Source organism: Narcine bancroftii, chromosome 4, assembly GCF_036971445.1.
Source record: "Narcine bancroftii isolate sNarBan1 chromosome 4, sNarBan1.hap1, whole genome shotgun sequence".
NCBI classification, from domain to species: Eukaryota; Metazoa; Chordata; class Chondrichthyes; order Torpediniformes; family Narcinidae; genus Narcine; species Narcine bancroftii.
In genome coordinates, this window is record NC_091472.1 from 9,728,452 (window position 1) to 9,750,371 (window position 21,920).

At 39.4% G+C, this 21,920-nt stretch overlaps 1 protein-coding gene across 15 annotated transcripts in view; it reads right to left on the bottom strand.

Moving 5' to 3' along the window:
* The window catches only part of reps1 (RALBP1 associated Eps domain containing 1), a 112,420-nt gene that overhangs the window by 78,746 nt on the left and 11,754 nt on the right, over nucleotides 1-21,920 (bottom strand). For 12 of the 15 annotated variants that reach the window (XR_011355532.1, XR_011355531.1, XR_011355535.1 and 9 more), the window contains exon 2: nucleotides 20,658-20,744. The exons of 2 other annotated variants lie outside the window; for them this stretch is intronic. The gene's annotated coding sequence lies outside the window, so the exon portion shown is untranslated. Of the gene's footprint in view, nucleotides 1-10,797; nucleotides 10,909-20,657; nucleotides 20,745-21,920 lie in introns of all 15 variants that reach the window. One more of the 15 variants, XM_069930722.1, reaches the window with a different exon arrangement.

Below are 21,920 nucleotides of genomic sequence, written 5' to 3' on the forward strand. Positions count from 1 at the left end.
AGGGTAACTCCTTACACATTCCCATCTCATGATGTTTTACCTTACACTTGTGGAAGCATTACATGCCAAACAGATGGAGCTCTACAGTCGATAGATACCCATTCATCTCAATCTCCATATACCTTCCACTGAACAGAAGATAACTTTTCTTTCCTCACCTAATAACCCATTTTTAAATGTGCTCTGCATCAGCTTAATTTACCCTTTCTGTGAAACATTTCACTGCCTCCAACTTCTGCTCAAAATGTTTCTTCCAGTGTCTTACACATTTGCGTTTTTATGTGAGGAGACAACCGACATTGTCATTGTAAGTCATCTGACAAGGCCTCCCATGGTGGGCTCAACCAGAGGATACAAATGATGAGGTCAATGTGAATTGGTAGTTTAGTTTCAGAAATGGCAGCCCCACAGAAGACAGGGGGTAGAGGTGGAAGGGTGTTATTCTAGCTGGAAGCCTGTGACCAGTGGTGTTCAGAAAAGATCAGTTTTGGGACCTCTGTTATTTGTGATGTATAAATGACCTGGATGAAAACATAGCTGGGTGGGTTAGTATATTTGCAGATGATACAAAGATTGGTGGAGCAGTGGATCATGTTGAGGGCTTTCAAAGAATACCAAAAGATATAGACAGATATGGGTAGAAAAGTGGCAGATGAGAGTTTAATCCAGACAAATGTACACTTTGGGAGGGCAAATGTAAGGAGACAGCATACAATTAATGACAAGACTTTTAAAAGCATTGACGTACTGAGGGACCTCAGAGTTCAGGTCCATTATTGAAAGTGACCACACATAGTGTGGTAAACCAGGCAAAGAGTATGCTCGCCTTGATTGAATACAAAAGAAAGTTATACTGAAGCTTAGGAAAAAAAATCTTCAGTTAGGCAGCATTTGTAATACTTTGTGCAATTCTGGTTACCACATTACAGGAAAGATGTCTTAGAAAAGAGTGCACAAGAAACTTATCAAGATGTTGCAAGGATTAGAGGGCATGATCAACAAGAAGATATTGGACAAACTTGGGTCGCTTTCTCTGGAACAGAGCGAAGGGTGACCTGATAAAAGTTTTTCAAATTGATAGAGTAATCAGTCAGATTCTTTTTTGCCTGGGTAAAAATCTCACGCATTAGTGAGTTCACGTTTAAGGTGAGGCAAGCAAGTTTATAGATGTGGGAGGTGCCAGGAATAGTGCTGGAAGCAGATAAAATAGTGTTCAAGAAAGAAACCTAGGAAATAGAAGCACATAGATCAGGAACAGTTTTAGTTTAAATTGACCCACAGGTCTGCAGCAAACATAATGCCCAAAGGACCTGTTCCTACGCTGTACTGTTCTATAAAACACTCATCAAGACCTTCATGTCAAAATAAAATTAAAAATTTTACATTTAGACATACAGCATGGTAACAGGACCTTTCAACCCAAAAGCCCATGTTGCACATTTGACCTACACCCCCGGTACATTTTGAACAATGGGAAGAAACCCAGAGTGCCCGGGGAAAACCCAAGCAGTCAAGGGGAGAACGTAGAAAGACCTTGCAGAGAGCGCCAGATTTGAATCTTGGTCGCTGGTACTGTAACAGTGTTGAGCTAAACAGTTTAACTTGCACTATACCATTCACGCATCATTCCTCTTTTACTTCACCTACAATCGACTCTCACATGGAAAAAACATTTTTGTTTTTATATTTATGCCTCTGAGGTTGAAATTTTCTTTAGCCCCATAAGCTCTAAAATTTCTGGGCTACATTTTTATCTACTTGATCATCCAAAGCTTCATCATTCCATTTGTTAACATAGAATGTTGCAACACAGTACAGAAACTTCAGCCCATGATGTCCTGCCAACCTATGTGAACCTCCTCCTCGCAATCTAATCTTTCTCTACGTCACACCATATCCCTCTATTTTTCTTACATCCCCGAGCTTAAGTCTATTGAATGTTGGTATTGTACCAGCCTCCACCCTGCCTGCAATGCATTCCAGACACCCACCACTGGGTCAAAAAAAACCTAAACTCTCCATGTTCCTTCTATTGTCACCATGAGCATTGCCCAACACCCCTTACAATGAGAAAAAGCAAGAGAGAGCAAAGAAAAAACTTATGAAATCACTTTTAACAGATGACCTCTTGTATTTGCTATTGTCACCCCAGCAAAAAGGTGCTGACTGCCCACCCTATCTAGACCCTCTATTAATTCACTTCTCATACTTCATTGCACCAAGAGAAGCCCCCTTGGTCAACCTTTCCAGGCAGCATCCTGGTAAATCTCTTCTGCATTCTGCATGGGCAGCACATATAGTGTAAAGCTGCTACAGTGTCAGGACCCGTGTTCCAATCTAACACTGTCTTTAAGAGTTTGTATGTTCTCCCTGTGTTTGTGTGGGCTCAGGTTCCCTTCTACCATTTGAAATGTACTGGGGGTGTAGGTCAATTGGGCGGCACGGGCTCGGAGGCCAAAAGGACTGGTCACTGTTTTTTTTATGTCTAAATTTAAAATTTTAAATCCTCTCCAAAAGTTCCACATCCTTCCTGTAATGAGGCGCCCAGAACTGAGCACAATACTTTAAAATGTGTTCTAAGCAGACTTTATTATAGAGCTCCAATCTCTCACATATACCTAATGAAGGCTAGCACACCATATGCTTTTGAGGCAACTTTCAGGGATCGATGGGACTTTGGCAAAGGGTCCAGACTCGAAATGCTAGTTTTCCTTTACTTCCTGTGGATGTTGCGTGAGCTGCAGGGGTTCTCCAGCGCATTTATAGATTGCATTTGAGCCCAGTATTTGCAGACTTTGACTTAACTCCACCCTCAGGTTTAATCTTCTAATTTAAAGTGCATCCTTTCACTTTCCCAGATTGAACTCAATTTGTCACTTCTCCACCCAACTCTGCATCCTTGTCTATTTATCTGTTGCAACCGACAATTGTAGTTTTATTTCATTCATAGTGAAAATAACTGTTATAAACAAATATTAAAGTAATATGGCCCTTTAATGCTAATATTTCTAAACATCCTATTTCAATCATATTACTCAAAAGTATTCAACATGGCAGTTGATCCAAGAATTGAGAAATGATCACATCATCTTTCCAGGAAAGGAGCACACCACAGTATACAACCTTCTAATCCAAACTCAAGAACTTGTGCTTTCACATCTACCTGAAAGAATAGTCCAAAAACAACAGGAGGCATTTAATACAACATGAAAGAATTTGTCTATTGAAAGACAGAAATACCTGGCACTTGCAGAATCATCGAAAGTTTACAAGGTGGAAGGAAGCCATTCAGTTGACTTCATACAATACTTATCCAATTCCTCAAGAGTTGCCCCCTCTTGATGCTATTTGACTATCAACCAGCGTTCCATCTCCCTTTGTTCATTTCATATTCACTATCTGGTTTTACCCATCAGGTTTCTTTTATTGTCATGTATAATAAATTGAAGATGTAACATACATGATATACTTAAAGTTAAACGCAAAAGTCTGCAAACACCAGGGTTGAAGTAAAAACAATGCTGGAGCAACTCAGCTGGTCAAACAGTGCACTTTATACACCATTTTTGATGGCATACAAGACCCCAAACAAATGGCTTAAAAATATCCCCAAAGTCTTGTATGCAAAGTTGAAATTAGGGTGATAATGGAAACTACAACAGAGATCATCGTTGCTGTGTGGATCACTAGCATCTGTCATCTATCGTGGGGGGCTGGTGGTGGACTGTTGGGAGGCTCTCCCAGCGGCCCACTGTTGGTCACCGCACAGGACCCACCACCTCCCATCCCCCAGCTGCCCGCCACCAGTCCACACACTGATCCCACTGCCCTGCTTCCCCACCAGTCCCCACAATGATCCCATTGCTCCGCTTCCCTGGCCACCCCATCCCGGGAGAGAGCGGGGCAGTGGGACCAGTGTGAGGACCAACAGCGAGCCGCCAGGAGAGAGCAGGATCACATGCCCATGGGTCTTGTATGCCATCAAATATGGTAGCAAAGATAAAGATACATACCAACATTGCATGCTTGAGTCCTTCATCAAGGTATTAAAAAAATGTCAGCAGGCACCCAAACAAAAAATAAGGCAGACAAAGAATCACACCTTATCACCCACCAGCCTCTGTCTGGAATTTCTTTAATATTTCTCTACACTTCCAATCTCTCCCTTCCCAACTGACTCCATCTGCCCATCAAACTCCCCTTATCCAGTTTCAACAGCTACAGTCTCTTGCTCACCCCTTCTTCTTATTACCATATAATGGCCATCTCCTTTCTACAATCTCAGAAACTAGTCCACTACCACTCTGCATCCATAGAGGTTGCCTGATCCAGAGTTCTTCCAGCAGTTTGTGTCTTTGCTGTACCACTCCTTTAACTTCCGAGAACAAAATGTTCCTCCCCCTTTCCACAGGGACTTATTTCTCTTTTCTATGATAGCATTTTCACCAACTTCACCCGATTGTGCATTTCATATCCCAACCACACACTGCATGAAACTTTTCTCTCATATCACAGACAGTGGTATGCAAAGGTTTGGGCATCCCTTGTTAAAATTTATGTTACTGTACATAGTTAAGTGAGCAGAAGATGAACGGATCTTGAAGTTAAAGATGACACATTCTTTTCAACATTTTAAGCAAGATTAGCGTGTTATTTTTGTTTTGTATAATTTTAGAGTGGGGAAAAAAGGAAAGGAGCACCATTCAAAAGTGTGGGCACCCCAAGGGATTTGAGCTCTCAGATAATGTTTTTCAAGGGCTCAGACCTTAATTAGCTTGTTCACAGTCATTGTTAGGAAAGGCCAGGTGATGCAAATTTCAAAGCTTTATAAACACCTCGATGTCTCAAATCTTGTCTCAACAATCAGCAGGCCACGGGACTCCTCTAAGCAGCTGCTAAGCCCTCCGAAAATTAAAATAAATGATGCCCTCAAAGCAGAAGGGTAGAAGAAGATAGCCAAGTGCTTTCAGGTAGCTGTTTCCTCCGTGTAATTAAGAAATGGCAGATAACAGGAATGGTGGAGGTCAAGTTGAGACCTAGAAGACCGAGAAAACTTTCCGAGAGAATTGCTCGTCGGATTGCTAGAAAGGCTAATCAAACCGCTCCCCCCCCCCCCCCCCCCCCCACCCCTGTATGACTGCAAAAGATCTTCAGGAAGATTTAGCAGACTCTGGAGCGGTGGGGGCACGGTTCTACTGTGCAGCAACACCTGCACAAATATAACCTTTATTGAAGAGTTATCAGAAGAAAACCTTTCCTGCGACCTCACCACAAAATTCAAAAGGAACATCTAAACAAGCCCGATGCATTTTGGAAACAAGTCCGGTGGAATGATCAAGTTAAAAATAGAATCTTTTGGCTGCAATGAGCAAAGGTATGTTGGGAGAAAAAAGGTGCAGAATTTCATGAAAAGGACACCTCTCCAAATGTGAAGCACAGGGGAGGATCGATCAAGTTTCAGCCAGTGACATAGGGAACATTTCACTGGTGGAGGGAAGAATGAATTCAATTTAAAAACCAGCAAATTCTGGAAGCAAACTTCACGCCATCTGATATAGATAAAAAAGAGCTGAAGATAAAGGGGATGGCTTCTACAATAGGATAATGATCCTAGGCACACCTCAACATCCACAATGGACTACCTCAAGCTGAAGGTTTTGCCATGGCCCTCACAGCTCCCTGACCTAAAAATCTGTGGAAAGACCTTAAAAGAGCAGTGTATACAAGATGGTCAAGAATCTCACAGAACGGGAGGAGTCACGTGATGGAGTAGTGGCCGGACGGTGAACTCCAGCCCTCTCCAGAAAAGTCGGGAAAAACAAAGAAAAACACAAAGGCACAGAAATAAAAGTTACAGAAAAGTGAGTATAAAGGTGGAAAGAAGATGGCGAGAAAAAAAGAAAAATCGAAAGCAACGGTAAGAAGAGAGGAAGAGAAGACAAAGGAGGAAAAAGGTGAAGGCCTTACCTGTCCGAAGAGGCCCGCTGTGGAGAGAGGAGCCCACTACCTCAGGTCGGTAGAAAAAGAACTACAACAATGGCTCGCTGAGCCGAGTAAAAATGCGCAACCGCGCATGAAAAAAAACACACCGACGGGAGGGGTGACCAGCTGGGGAGTCGATCTCCACAGCCGGCAACGACAGCTGCAGAACACCTGCAGCAAGAGGAGAACACAGAAGACAACGAAAACAAGAAAGAAGAGAAGAAAAGGGCAACAAAGAAACAACAGATGGCCAACCCAGAGGAAGAAGAAGAGGAAGAGGAAGAGTACAGTGAAATAGAAGAAGAAGGGAAAGGCAAGATAAAGGATATACTTGCTCTTATTAAAGGATACATGGAGTCATTTAAAGAATGGCAAACACAGGAATTTAAGGATTTAAGAAAAAGAATAAACAACACAGAAGAGAAAATAAATAAAATGGAGATGACCTTAACAGAAATGGGAAAGAAAATGGACAAGATGGAAGAGCGGGCAGTAGCAGCAGAAATGGAGGTAGAAGACTTAAAAAAGAAATTGGAGGAATCTAATAAAAAAACTAAAGAGACACAAGAACTACTAGCTCAAATAATAGATACAATGGAAAACTATAACAGAAGAAATAACATAAAGATAGTGGGCCTTAAGGAAGATGAAGAAGGCAACAATATGAGGGAGTTTATAAAAGAGTGGATCCCTAAGACCCTAGGATGTCCAGAACTACAGCATGAAATGGAAATAGAAAGGGCACATAGAGTATTGGCCTCTAAACCACAACTACAACAAAAACCAAGATCTATTGTAGTAAAATTCCTAAGATATACTACAAGAGAAAAGGTACTGGAGAAGACAATGGAAAAAGTAAGAGAGGGCAACAAACCACTGGAGTATAAAGGGCAAAAAATCTTCATTTATCCAGATATAAGTTTTGAACTCCTAAAGAAGAGAAAAGAGTTCAATACAGCAAAGGCGATTTTATGGAAGAAAGGGTATAAATTTATACTAAAGCATCCAGCGGTATTGAAAATATTTATTCCAGGACAACAAAACAGACTATTCTCGGATCCAGAAGAAGCACGAAAATTTGCAGAACAATTACAAAAATAGACTGAGGGAGGAAGACGGGTAATGAGAGTAAAAATGATCACGATTGATATGTATGCGGGTAAAGAGGTATAAGAGTGAATAGAGACAATGAGCATACATGAATGTATCTGTACTTAGAGGAAAATATAGATAGTATAGACAAGAATTAATAAGGGAAGGTAATGGAATAGAGAGAATAAGGAGGGAATTAAAAGAGTGACCTTTGTGACATATGAAAAGTGAAATCTTTTCTGGGGGAGGCGGGGTGGGGGGAAATAGCGGTCACTGCAAAATCAGTTGACGCTTGCGAGTGGATTCGCAAATCCAAATGGAGAGGGGAGATGTGGTTGTCCGACAAGGGATAAAGGACAACTCAGGAGGTGAAGGGGAGATTGGGGATAAATAAGATAGAAATAGGAGAATAAGGAAAATGTTGGATGTTGTAGGAATGTTGTCTTATAAAGAGTTGAAAATAAGAAAACAGAAATGGAAAAGGAGGAAAGGTAATGATGGAAAAACGGAAAGAGAAGATAAACAAAATATAAAAGGGCTACGCTGAACTATATGTCTTTAAATATTAATGGAATACATAACCAAATTAAAAAGGAAGAAACTACTAAATTTAAATGAATAAATGTATTCCATTAGAAAAAAATAACAGATAGGTTAAGAAATAATATTGAAATATTCGAGCAAGTATAGGAGCCTTACATTAAATACAATAGCGAAAACCTACCGGGGACAAACAGTACCTAAGTTGATGGAAGGAGAAGGAAAGAAAAGAATGGACTCAGTAGAATTTCTGGTGTAATTTTGTTGAATGACAACATTGTCTGACTGGCTTAATGCAACCTAGATTGTATACCTAAAATGGATGAGAGGGGGGGGGTGGGGGGGTGGTTTGGGAGGAAAGGGGGGGGGGGGGGGAGAGAAAAAGTCACTGTATATGTGTGAAAAAGAAATAGTGTATATCATGGCTAATGTGATTTATGGTGTGAAAAATAAAAAATTAAAAAAATTAAAAAAAAAGAATCTCACAGAACTAGAAGCCTTTTGCAAGGAAGAAGGGGTGAAATATGGGGAATATAGAGATTACAAAAGGTGTAGTTTTAAGGCTTTTGAAGAATATAAAGGTGGATAAGTCTCTGGGACCAGACGGGATCTTCCCCAGGACATTGAGAGAAGTGAAGGAGGAAATAGCAGAGGCTCTGGCGGTAATTTTCCAAATGTCATTAGATATGGGGATAGTGCCGGAGGATTGGCGCATTGCGCATGTGGTTCTGTTATTTAAAAAGGGTTCAAGGAGGAAGCCTGGCAACTATCGGCCTGTAAGTTTGACGTCTGTGGTAGGTAAATTAATGGAGAAAATTCTTAGAGATAGTACTTATAAACATCTGGATAGATAGGGTCTGATCAGGAGCACTCAACATGGATTTGTGGGAGGAAGGTCATGTTTGACCAATCTGATTGAATTTTTTGAAGAGGTGACTAGGAATGTGGATGAGGGTAGCGCAGTGGATGTTGTCTATATGGACTTCAGTAAGGCCTTCGATAAGGTACCACATGGAAGGTTAGTTAGGAAGGTGCAGTCTTTAGGTATAAATTTTGAGATAGTCAAATGGATTGAACATTGGTTGAAAGGGAAAGGCCAGAGAGTGGTAGTGGATAATTGTCTGTCAGGTTGGAGGCCGGTGACCAGTGGTATGCCTCAAGGATCTGTATTGGGCCCATTGTTGTTCGTTATTTACATTAATGATCTAGATGATGGGGTGGTGAATTGGATTAGTAAATATGCAGACGATACTAAGATAGGTGGAATAGTGGATAATGAAGAAGGTTTTCAAGGATTGCAGAGGGATTTGGGCTGCTTAGAAAAGTGGGCTGAAAAATGGCAGATGGAATTTAATGCTGATAAGTGTGAGGTGCTTCATTTTGGTAAGAAGAATCAGAATAGGACATACGTGGTAAATGGGAGAGCATTGAGGAATACAGAGGAGCAGAAAGATTTAGGAGTAAAAGTACATCGTTCCCTGAAGGTAGAAACTCACGTGAATAGGGTGGTGAAGAAGGCTTTTAGTATGCTGGCCTTTATCAATCATTGCATGGAATATAGGAGTTGGGAGGTGATGTTGAGATTGTATAAGACGTTGGTGCGGCCTCATTTGGAGTTCTGTGTGCAGTTCTGGTCGCCTAATTATAGGAAGGATATAAACAGAGTGGAGAGAGTGCAGAGAAGGTTTACCAGAATGTTACCTGGGTTTAAGCATCTAGAGTATAGGGAGAGATTGGACAGATTAGGTCTTTATTCTTTGGAGCGTAGAAGGTTGAGAGGGGATTTGATAGAAGTATTTAAGATTATGAAAAGGATAGACAGAGTGGATGTGGATAGACTATTTCTGTTAAGAGGAGGAAAGATTAAAACAAGAGGACATGAGTTAAGAATTAAGGGGCAGAGGTTTAGAGGTAACATGAGGGGGAACTTCTTTACTCAGAGAGTGGTAGCCGTGTGGAATGAGCTTCCGGGAGAAATAGTGGCGGCGGAGTCAATTGTATTATTTAAGAAAAGGTTGGACAGGTCTATGGATGAGAAGAAGATGGAGCGTTATGGGCATTGTGCAGGGAGGTGGGACTAGAGAGGGGTGTTTGGTTCGGTGCGGACTAGAAGGGCCTAATGGCCTGTTTCCGTGCTGTAATTATTATGTTATGTTATATGGTAAGGGTATCGAAAACAAGAGGACAAAAGGAAAAGCATTTGATATCTGAATCACACTGACAAAAGCGGTGGTGGTGGAATCAAATGACTACATTTAAAAAGCATTTGACAAATATTAATCAAGGCGTGGAATGGGGCAAATGAGATTAGTGTAAATGGGAAAAAAGGTCAGCAGGGAGGTGGTGGGACGAAAGGCCTGTTTCTCTACGGTCTAACTATGGCAATGTAACACAGCAATCAGCATTTCCAAATTGCTTCTCCACAATAATCTATGAACACTGCACATTCTGAAATCAAGTAATTTATTTGCCAAAACAATCTATTGGAGAAACTGAGCAGGTCAAGCAGCATCAGAGAAAGAAAACACCTCAACATTTTGGAGTCCGAGCCCTTTATCAATACTTTTCTCCCACTGATGCTGCTTCAATATGCTGTGTTCCTCCAGTTTTTGCTCCAGATTCTAGCATCTGAAATCTCACGTCTCTCCACGTACTGAGTTATTACAGACAATTGTTATTTTTGAGCTTGCTGATTAAATCAAGTTTGCTATTTGTTCAAGCTAAATCGGAATGTGGTGAACCAGATTTTATCCTTTGGTGTTAGAAATGGACATGCTGGTAACCTTGGTCTTAATTGAATGGCTTCTGCCATCCAATCCTTCGACTGGTTCTCTGTATTACTACGGTCTCTGCTTTGTAGTTTGCTCCTTTAGCATCTTCATATAGGCGAAGCTGCCGGTGGTGATGGTGGTGGGGTGGGGGGGAGGGAAAACAGGATAAGCAAACAGACTGACCCAATATTACAGATGGACAGCAGATATAGACAAAGAAATCATTTTTTTGTTTTTAAAAAGTTTTTATACATACACCATGGTGCACAAGCCCATGCCATCCAAATTCTCCAATTAATCTACAACCACCCCCCCCCCCCCATACATTTTGAAGGGAGAACACTGGAGGAAGCCTAGACAGATTCAGGGAGAATGCGCAAACTCCTTGCAGACAGTACAGATTTTGAGTTACCTTAAGTAATGTTCAAAATAGAGTCCAGATGGCTACAGTGTGGCTGGACAGAAAAATGAGGTGCTTTTCTTCAGACTTGCGTTGGAGTGGAGGAGGCTACATACCAATAGGCTAGAGTGGGAAAGGGTTGGAAAATTAAAGACACGTGCAACAGAAATACTCTGTCATTGCTGCAGTTTGAATGCAGCTATTCAACAAAGTTGTCACTCAACCTATATTTAGTTTCTCCAATGCAAAGGAAACATTGTGAACACCAAATGCAATACATTAACCCCAAGCCTATTACAGCGCCAGCGACCAAGGTTCAAATCTGGCAGTCTGTATGTTCTCCTCATCACCTGTGTGGGATTTTCCCAGGTGCTCAGATTTCCTCCCGCGGCAGGACCAGCGAATTGGGCTCACTGGCTGAAGGACCCCTGGAGGATGCGGGCTGCTCTGCTAGAGACCTGCAGCAGAAAGACACACACAGGCTGCAGGCTACTCAGGACCCAAGGTCGAAGTTTTTGGAACTGGGATTAAAGAGGATGCCAAGAGCAAGAAGGGCTCCTGAAGGGCCTTCCTGATCGTGGTGGAGCTTTGGATCTGGAGCTCAGGTTGCCAATGGATGGAACAGAGTCTGTGCAGCTTTAGAGATTGCGTGAGGGCTGGAGGAAAATCCAAGGACAGCCTGAAGAGACTTTTTTGCTTTTCTGTGGCGCCAAGCAATACTAATGGCAACTGTCTGCCTTATGGCAGGCAAAGAAAAATGTCTTATGTTACATTTTCTGCATTATTACATGGCGATAAAGGAATCTTGAAAATATACCCAATTTCATCACAAGCTCTGACCATCTGTCTGTTGAAGATGTCTATGCACTGCCTCTCAAATTTAACCACATTAGAAAAAATCAATGGCAGACCTGACTTCCCAGAATGTCGTGTGGCAGAGGAATTCCTCTATGAATGCTCCATGCATGCATCCGGGCACACAGCCCTTTCTCTTCTGCATGGAATTCCGCGAAGGCAAGTCCACCATCGCTTCCCCCCCCACGGTAGTTATAAATTGTACGTGTTGGTGCTACCAACTTTCTCATTCTATACAAATTGTGCGCTACAGTGCTACAAACTTTTCCACCCTGTTTAAAAATTGTCCGCTATTGCTATTTATTGCTAGCACTTTCCCACGGTCCCTTACAAAGTATTATATAGGTCGGCATAACAACAGGGGCTAATGGGCTCATACTGTGCTGTACATAAAGCTTAATTATGTTATAATTAGGCATGATTAATTTTGTTCAAATACAAGATCATAATACATTGATCAGGATTTAGGGCAGGTCCACCATCACTTGATGTGTCATGATGTCACCAGTAGACAATAGAACAGTTCTAACCCCGGGGATGGTTCTTTGCAAGTGTGAAAGCGTTCTGTGTCCCAATTAGGAGTGGTCTAGTGTGGAAAGCCAAATCCCCATTCCTATCCCAAGACAATGAACTTAGCCGTTCAGTGGAATGCAAGTCAGTATTTGGAAGGCTAAATTCTATGCTGTTGAAAAGAGAAGACTTCTATAAGTTTATAAAGGAACAAATTAACATATTTTGTGAAGCTAACTGCCCATTGACTAACTGATATGGGGCACACTAAAGGCCTACATGGGGAGGGGCAGATATCATACACTAATAATGTACGGCTTAGAGAAAGAATATCAAAATTCTGGCTCAAAGGACAAGTACCAAACTTTAATGAATAAAAATCTTAAATACAATACATACAAAATGACAATGACATCCAAGCAAAAATATTATGAATTTGGGGAAAGAGTGCATAAAGTTTTGGCTCGGCATCTAAAGGCAGATGAAACCTCGAGGATGATCAATGCAGTTCAACTGGAGTCAGATAAGATATCTCACGATTCAAAAATAATTAACAATACTTTTAAACAATGCTACACAGAATTATAGAAATCAGAATCACCACAGGATTAAACAAAAATAGATGACTTTCTGAATGGAATTGAGCTGCCGAGATTGAGTCAAGAGGACAAGATGAGTTTACATGTTCCCCTCACTAGGAAGAAAATCGAAAAAGCTTTGGGACGGTTACAAGCTAATAAGTCTCCAGGGGAGGACGGTTTCCCGCCTGAATTTTACAAAATATTTGTTGATCCCACTCACGATGGGTGTGGTTAATCAAGCGGGGGGGAGGCAAAGACTCTCCTGGACACATTTTCAACAGCAATAATTATGATGGTACCCAAGAAGAATAAAGACCTGTTAAAACCTGCGTCTCACAGACCCATCTTGCTATTAAATACACATTACAAGATAATAGCCAAGGCACTGGCTGAGAGATTGGGCCAATATCTCCCAAAATTAATAAATCTGAACCAAGCAGGCTTTATATATAAAAAAAGAGAATCCACTGACAACTTGGGAAGATTATTGAATGTAATACATCTGGCACAATCCAGAGAAGATCCCATTGTAGCAGTATCTCTGGATGCAGAAAATGCCTTTGATAGATTGGAATGGTCATATCTATTTAAAGTAATGGAAAAAATTAGGCTGGGACAAACATATATTAATTGGGTAAAAACATTATATTCTAAACTAAAAGCAAGGATCATAACAAATAGCCAAACTTTATCGACATTCCCCTTAAGTAGGTCTAGCAGACAGGGTTGCCACTGTCTCCAGGGCTGTTTGTATTAGCTATTGAATTATTAGCAGAATATATTATGAAAGACCCAACACAAGGGGATTCAAGATGGGCCAAGCTGAACATAAAATAAACCTATTCACAGATGATGTGCTATTATACTTGATGGAAAGAGCAGAGTCATTGTCCAAATTGCAGAACACCCTGGAAGATTAAGGCATAATCTCTGGATAAAAGGTAAATTTGGGAAAAAGTAGGATTATGCCCCTGACTGAGTCGGACTGTGAAAGGCATAAACAAGGGAGCCATTTCAAGTGGCAATCATTACCTAGAATATCAACGGATAGAGATTTGGGAAAGTTGTACAAACTCAACTATACCCCCATCCTTGAAAAAAAATCAAAAACGATTTAAACAAATGGAGAAGCCTGCCCTTATTAGGCAGGGTAAAGTATATCAAAATGGTGTTGCCAAGATTACAATATTTATTTCAATTCATTCCTATTCATCTACCATGAAAATTTTTTTAAATATTAAAGTGGCAGCATCAGGACTTTCTTGTGGAAGAGCAAAAGTCTCCAGGAACTCCATGGAAAACTTGATGTGGGATTATAAACAGCCCAAAATTCCTTGCATCTTTATTTGGAGGTGAACACCAAAACGGGTTATCATAGGACTACATAGCATGGAGGAGGGGGGGTGGCAAAAGATTTAATTTACAAAACAAATACCAAATTAATAAATAAAAGAAAGGATAACCCCATCCTAAAATGTCTGGTAAAAATCTGGAAGGAAATTAATGATTGTATCAGTAAAGAGATTGTAATATCGCCAAAAGCACCCTTAATAAACAATGAACTGATGCCGATGAATTTAGGTAACAAAACTGGATATTTGGCTCTGAAAGGGGATCCAAACTATTGAGGACTGCTATGAGAATAAACATCTCATGTCCTTTGATCAAATGAAGGATAAATAGGATCCTTCTTGAGGGAAAAATGGGGCCCTACCTTGACCAACCTAAAGCAAACAAGGTGGAAGGGCTACTTTGACTGGGAGGCATCCCCAAATTTATATCCAGAATGCACTTTATTCTTCAAAGTGAGAGCCCAAAACCAGGCCTGCAAAGACTTGGGTATAATGATCAATGAAGAGTGTTGGTCAGATCTATCTAGGGAAAGTGTTCATCAACACCAGATTAAGGCCGGTACAATTTCTTACACCAATTACATCACACGCCACAAAAATTATATAAAGGAAAATCAAAGATACAAAAAATATGCTCAGTTGTGGGCTAGAAATGAATACCTTAAAGGTGAGATCCTTTTGGTTGGAATTATCTAATATATTTACTAGGATTACGGGAACAGACTTCCCACTGGATCCGTAGCTGTATTTATTGGGAAACCTAGAGGATGTGGGCAGATCATGAACTAAATTCCATATTAAATTTGTAGTCATTGCCCTGTCAGTAGCAAAAAATGCATTGCGATCACCTGGAAATCTGACGTCCCCCTGCACATCACTCAATGGACCGTGGAGATGCACAACTGCATAACAAGAAATAAGTACAATACTTTCGCCCACATATGGCAACCTTATCTAGAGCACTTTGGTGCGCAGCTAACAGCAACATCCCACAGTTTGAAAAAGCTAACAACGTACATAAAGACAAGAGCAATGAAGCACCTAAAGCAGTGGAAGCCAATTAGAAAGACTGGCAATACATGGAATTTTTTTCTTTTTACCCTTTTTCTGTTTGTCACTTCAATCGCTTTAGTTGTTTAATTTTCAAAGTTGGGGGGGGGGGGCGGGGAAAGAAATTGTAAGTAAGGTGCCAGCGTCAGGTGTCCAGACCCGCAGCCACACAGTCAGAGGACCTATGGTGACTGAAGGTGAAAAGGAACCTACCTTATTGAAATTTTCCCAGGAGGAGGAGTCTGTACTGTAGAAGGTAGTCCTCAAAAAGTGGCTATGGAGTCTAGATTGGATTCAGTGTTCACTGTTTTGGAAGGATTTGCTTTTCAAATGGATAATATGTCAAAACAAATGTCAACTCAAATAACCCAAGTATTTATGGATGTGAAAATAAAAATGAATACTTTGTGTGAAGAAATGTCAACTATGAAACAAGAAATGACTGTAGTTAAGAGTGATATTAACAGATGTATAAAATCTGTCGATATTGTACAAGATAATTAAAAAAAAATTGAAACAGCTTTTTTCTGAGTGTCAAATCAGGTGGAACGCAATGAAGAAAAAAATGGAAAAAGTGGAAGGTTCTTTTGTAGATTGGGGGATTCAAAGAAGGGATTTATTGAAGATTGATTCTTTGGAAAATCAAAGTCAGACAAATAATGTGAAAATAGTTGGTCTTCCAGAGGACTTTGAAGGATTTGACCCAATAAAAATTTTTAAACATTGGATCCCAGAGGGTTTGGGTAAAGAGTTTTTTCCTGAGGGTTTGGAACTGGATCGGGCCCATAGAGCATTGAGGAAAAAAACACTTCCTGGACAAACACCAAGGGCGGTCTTGATTCGTTGTTTGAGGTATCAAGATAGAGAGATGATTTTACGAATGGCGGTACAGAAAGCGCGGCAGAGTCAATCCCCACTGATGATTCAAAACAATAGATATTAATTGTGTTTTGGAACCTTTATTGGATAGAAACCCGAAGAGTATAAGGAAATCAAAGACAGCAATACAGATCAAAGCACTGATGAAGGATTTAAATCTGGTAGATATTTGGAGAAAGGTTAATTCATTTTATTCATCAAGTCATGATTCATTTTCTAGGAATGATTTTTTTTTTGGTATCAGCATACCTGAATATAAAAGTAGAGTTCTATTTGACCATTCATTATTATTTTTTTCTTGTGAAAGTTCAGAAGTGGTACGTTCATCATATAGATGGAGGTTTAATGCAATGTTTTTAAAAAAAACCCAGAGTTTGTTACTTTTGTTAAAGAGCATATCTCTATTTTTGACTGAGAATATTAATTCTGTGGATATTCATTTTGTAGTATGAGATGCCTTAAAGGATTATTTGAGGGGACAGGTTATTAGTTATTCTACGAAAGTTAAGAAACAATTTATGGCAGAAAGTTTAATGTCGGAAAATCAGATTGCTGAGTTAGAGAAAGATTTTCAGAAGGATGTGACTGAAGACAAAAAAACCGCATTAGCGAAATTGAAATTATTTTATAATACTTTACAAACTTATCAGTTTGAGCGTTTAATTAATCGAACTAAACAACATTATTACGAGTTGGGAGAAAGAGCTCATAAGGTACTTGCTTGGCAATTGAAAGCTGAACAGGCATCTCAGACTTCAATAATTACCTATAAGCCTCAGGAAATTAATGACCAGTTTTATTCATTTGATCAAAAATTATATACTTCTGAGGGGAAGCTGGATAATGGTTCTATTGAATCTTATTTATCTAAATTGAGGTTACCGGTATTAGATGAGAAAGATATCCAGGAATTGGAATCTCCATTTACAGATTTTGAAATTAAGGAAGCTATACAGGAAATGCCAAATGGAAAGTCCCCAGGGGATGATGGATTTCCTGTGGAATTTTATAAATTTTTTTTATGATGACTTATCTAGTGTATTTGGAGATGTGTTAAAACAAGTTACTGAAGAACCAAAGTTGCTGGAATCTTGTTCAAGCGCTTTAATAACTGTTATTCCAAAAAAAATAGAGATCCATTAAAAGAGTCTTCATATAGACCAATTTCTTTATTAAATGTAGATAATAAAATTATAGCTAAGGTATTAGCCAATAGAATTGCTAAGTATTTACCCAAGTTGATTCATACTGAACAGGTTTTATTAAGAATAGAAATGCATCTGATAATATTCTTTGATTAATTACTTTGGTCAATGCATACCGAAAGCAGCCTAACCATCCTATGGTGGTTGCACTAGATGCAGAAAAGGCTTTGGATAGGAATTGTTAGGTCTGCTTTGTTCATGAATGAGTGAGTCAAACACCAGACTGAGTCGAAATCAAGGTTCTTAGTCACAGGCCTCCAGCCTGAGAAGCTATTGTCCACGGCCACTCACTGGCTTCTCCCTCACAGCCAATATTTTTGAATATTTTAATATGAGATTTCACATCCAAAGTACAGAGTACCTATGGATAGATGTTAAAATTCTCAAAGATACACTACACTTAAAATCACCAATGCCTGAAGAGGGCACACAAAATCAGTGAACTGGTGCGGACTCGAAAGGCCAACATGGCCTGTTTCCGCTCCATAAATGGTTATATGGTTATATTATGAAGCGGCCCAGTTGAAGTTTATTAGCAGGTTGATGGATTTAAGATTATCCTCCTAGTTGGGCTAAGGTGGAAATGGTGTGTATTTCTGAGGTTAAGGTAAATGAATTTATATTTCATTGGAATTTGAATTTGTTACAGGAATATAATATGCCGGTATTGAAATATTTGTTAGAGATCTGGATTTTAAAAAAATATGGTTTTGGGATCAAAAAATAAATTATCAATTTTAACTCCATTGTATAATAATCAACTTATTCCTTTTCCAATGTTCAATAATTATTTAACGAGTTGGGATTTTAAGAATATAAAGACAATGCAGGATTGTTTTGAAGAGGGACAATTTCTTTCTTTTAATCAATTGAGAGAAAGATTTGATATATCTGTAAATTCTTTGTTTTTGTATTACCAACTTAGAGCCTTGTTAAAGGATAATTATGGTAGAGAGATGAATTTACCCACTTTGTCGAGATTTGAGTCTTTGATTTCCTCTGTACGAAAGAAGGGTTATATTTTGGTTATGTATAATTTGTTACAAGATAATATGAATACACTGGATTGGGAAAAATCTAAACTTAAATGGGAGAATGATTTAGTATTTATTTTTCCTGAAGATGATTGGGCAGATATGCGCCAGGACAATGTAATCAAATTGACAAATGCAAGATATGGAATGGCTAATTATAATATTTTACAACAATTATATTTGACTCCGGAGAAACTGAAAAAATATGGGATTAATAATTCAGACTCATGTTTTAGATGTGATTCATGTATTGGAACTTTTTTACATGCTGTTTGGACTTGTGTTAAAGTTCAACACAAGGAATTAAAGTCATTTTGGAAAAATTGTATAACCTTACATTACCATTAGACCCAACGATTTTTTTGTTGGGTGATTTGATTTCGTTGAGGGGATTAGGTTTGGATAAAATTCAAATTGCTTTTGTACGTTTGGTGTTATCAGTGGCGCGTAAATGTGTTGTGAGTACTTGGAAAGATAATACAGAGATTGATATACTACATTGGCACAATGAATTGAAAGCTTGTATTGTTATGGAAAAAATTACATAATTTACATGATAATTATTCCCTTTTTGTTAGCAAATGGTCTCCATATTTGAAATATATGCATTTAGATAAACTTTGAATTGTTTTCAACATTTATAATTTTTTATATATATATATATATATATATATCATTTATACGTTTGGCTCCCCTTAAGGGAGCTGGCTGAAGGGGTGGGAGGGTGGGTTTGGGATTTATCTTGTAAAATCAATTTTTGATTATTGGATAGTATGTATGTTTTTTTTAAATCTTTAAAAGTTTGAAAACAAAACTACTATCCATGCATTTCACTCAGGAACAATGTATAGGAAAAAGAGGAGAAATAGCTTCAGGTTAATGAGGATTATAGAAGGTCAGGAAAATGTTGGAAAGACTCAACCTGCTAATAAACAAGCCAGTGAGTTGAGAAATTAAACTGAAACATTAATTCTCCAACCTGCTATGTTAACTTGCCTCTCACAGATACAGCCTGACCTACTACTTCCAGCATACTTTTGTTACGAGCCCAGAGTACCCACAAATCCAGTAGCAACAGATATTCACCAAGACAAATGGTTACTTAAAGATGTTTTTAATTATCTTTATAAATGAAAACAGGATAACAATTTAACGTATCACTTTTAACTAACCTAACTTAACCCCCTTCAAATTCTAAATGCATGAGTATGTAATGTGTGCAAGTTCAAAAATGTTCTTTGATTCACAGTCCAATCTCACTTCTCATTCCTCCAAGTTCACTGGTTGCAGGTAACTCTTACACATTGCACAGAATTTAACATTTATAAAGTTCACCAGGGTTTGGTGCTTGAAAGGTAAATGGTTACTACTTAGGAAAGTTCTTGACAGTTTTCAGGGAGAGATTTGTTGTACATTTACTTCCATCAGCCACTTCAGTGTCTTGCCGAAGAAACTTGCCCCTTCAGGGTTCTCCAGATGATAACCTCTTTCTTTCAGGTCACCACAGAATTCCTTCTTGTTTCTATTATTCCAATTGAAACATTGGACAGCCAGCCTCTCCTCTTGCATGAACCACAAGGGCTTTGACCAGGCTGAAATAAGAACCCATCTTCCATATGGGGTTTTCCATAAGCTTGCCAGCTTGTCCTGTTCCAGTCCCAGCCGCTGGCTGTAACTCTGTGTGTGTGTGTGTGTGTGTGTGTGTGTGTGTGTGTGTGAGACACAGAGAAAGCCTGTTTGACTCTCTCTGCTTGCCAAACCACATGACCCTCAGAACAGCTCCAGACAATTTGCAGCTCCAACAAGCTCTTTCATCTGTTGCCTTTTTGTAAGCAACAATCTATTAGTGAAGTCTTTTGGGCACTCTCCAAAGCTCTTGCAAAGACTGTGAGGCCGATATGTCTAGCATAAGCAGAGCTCCAATATTTCAAATAATCTGTTTTAAAGTGTTTGTATGTGACTCACTCTAACAAACCTTTCCAAATTTATCTCCCAAAAACATATCTATATACTCTGTCACACTCTAATCTTATTACAGAATTTATACATTGGGGTTGAGGGCATTAGAGGCAAAAGCAAACAAATGTAAGATGGATATTGGTTGTAAACTTCAAGAAAAATACCAAGTCACAGCTGTTCTATTTTTTTTAAAAACAAAATATTTAGATTATACAACAGAGATGCACATCATACACATTTTAAATTGGTTAGCTTTGTTCTAATCCCACAGTATGTACTGATTGAATGCCAAACTTTGCTATGAACCTGCCATCTCACCAAGAGAAAAAAAATGGGCTTTAACTTCATACTGTATAAAAAAAATCTTTTTTAAAGTAAAAACACAATGCTGGAGAAACTCAGCAGGTCAAACAGCGTACTTTATATAGCAAAGATAAAGGTACTAACCAATGCTTCAGGCTTGAGCCCTTCATCAAGGTATGGAAAAATGTCGACAGGCACTCAAATTAAATGGTAGGAAGAGTATGGTCCCAACTGTTGGTGGTAATAGGTGAATAAGTGAATTTTTTTTTCCAGTTTCTACTTCAATCTCCCACCCTTCCCCTAGCATTCCACCCCCTTCTCTCTTAATCTCTCCTCCCCTTGCTTACTGCTGTGCCCTCCCTTCTCCCACCTATTATCTCCTGCCTTTGGGACCAAGCTCCTCCCCCTACACCCCCCACCATTTTGATCGGGCACCTGCCAACATTTTTCCATACCTTGAAGGGCCCAAACCCCAAACTTTGGCTATGTATCTTTGCTAAACTGTCTGACCTGATGAATTTCACCAGCATTGGTTTCACTTCTACAACGGTAACTGCAGACTTTTGTTTAAATTTTTTTAAAAATTGGTAAAATATCAAGATCATTGAACTGTGTAGTGGCCTATCTGACGACACTACCTTACACAAGTGGCAATAAATGACACTGGAATCAGTCCCTTTATTGTGCTTAACCACAGCTTTTATGGTTCCAACTGCACGTTTCACGCTAAGCCTTCTGGGATGTGGTAGTGACATCACTTTCCAGCCTCAGGTGTTGGGTGCCATAAAAAGCGCAGGCTCTTATTCGCGCGCTTTTCCTAATTGCTGGTGCTTGGCCGTAGCTGGAGGACTGGGATGTCGTTGAAGGCTATGCGCTTTGATAATGCACTTGCTTAACTGTTGTGGCTGTATGCTTGGGGCTCCCGCAACAACTGTTGAATTTGCTGAAACATTAAATGGGTCATTTATCTGCTCAAATGTATATGACAAGTAATTATTCAGCTTTTCCTCTTAAGATCAACTTTGCTTAAAAAAACCTTTCTACATGAGGTTATAATTGTAAGCGTGCATATGGACCACCTAGGGAGGAGCGAGAAGTAGAAGAGCAAATGTGCAAGGAAATAGCTCAGATTTGTATTAAGCACAGGGTTGTATTAGTGGGTGAATTTAATTTTCCTAATATAGATTGGGAAACACATTATGTGAAGGAGCTGGATGGATTAGAATTTGTAAAATGTGTCCAGGATAGTTTTTTGCAGCAATATGATGAGGTACCCACTAGAGAAGGGGCAGTGTTGGATCTACTGTTGGGGAATGAGATCGGGCAGGTGACTGAGGTGTGTGTTGGGGAGCACTTGGATGCAGTGATCATGGTACCATTAGTTTCGATACAATTATGGAAAGGGAT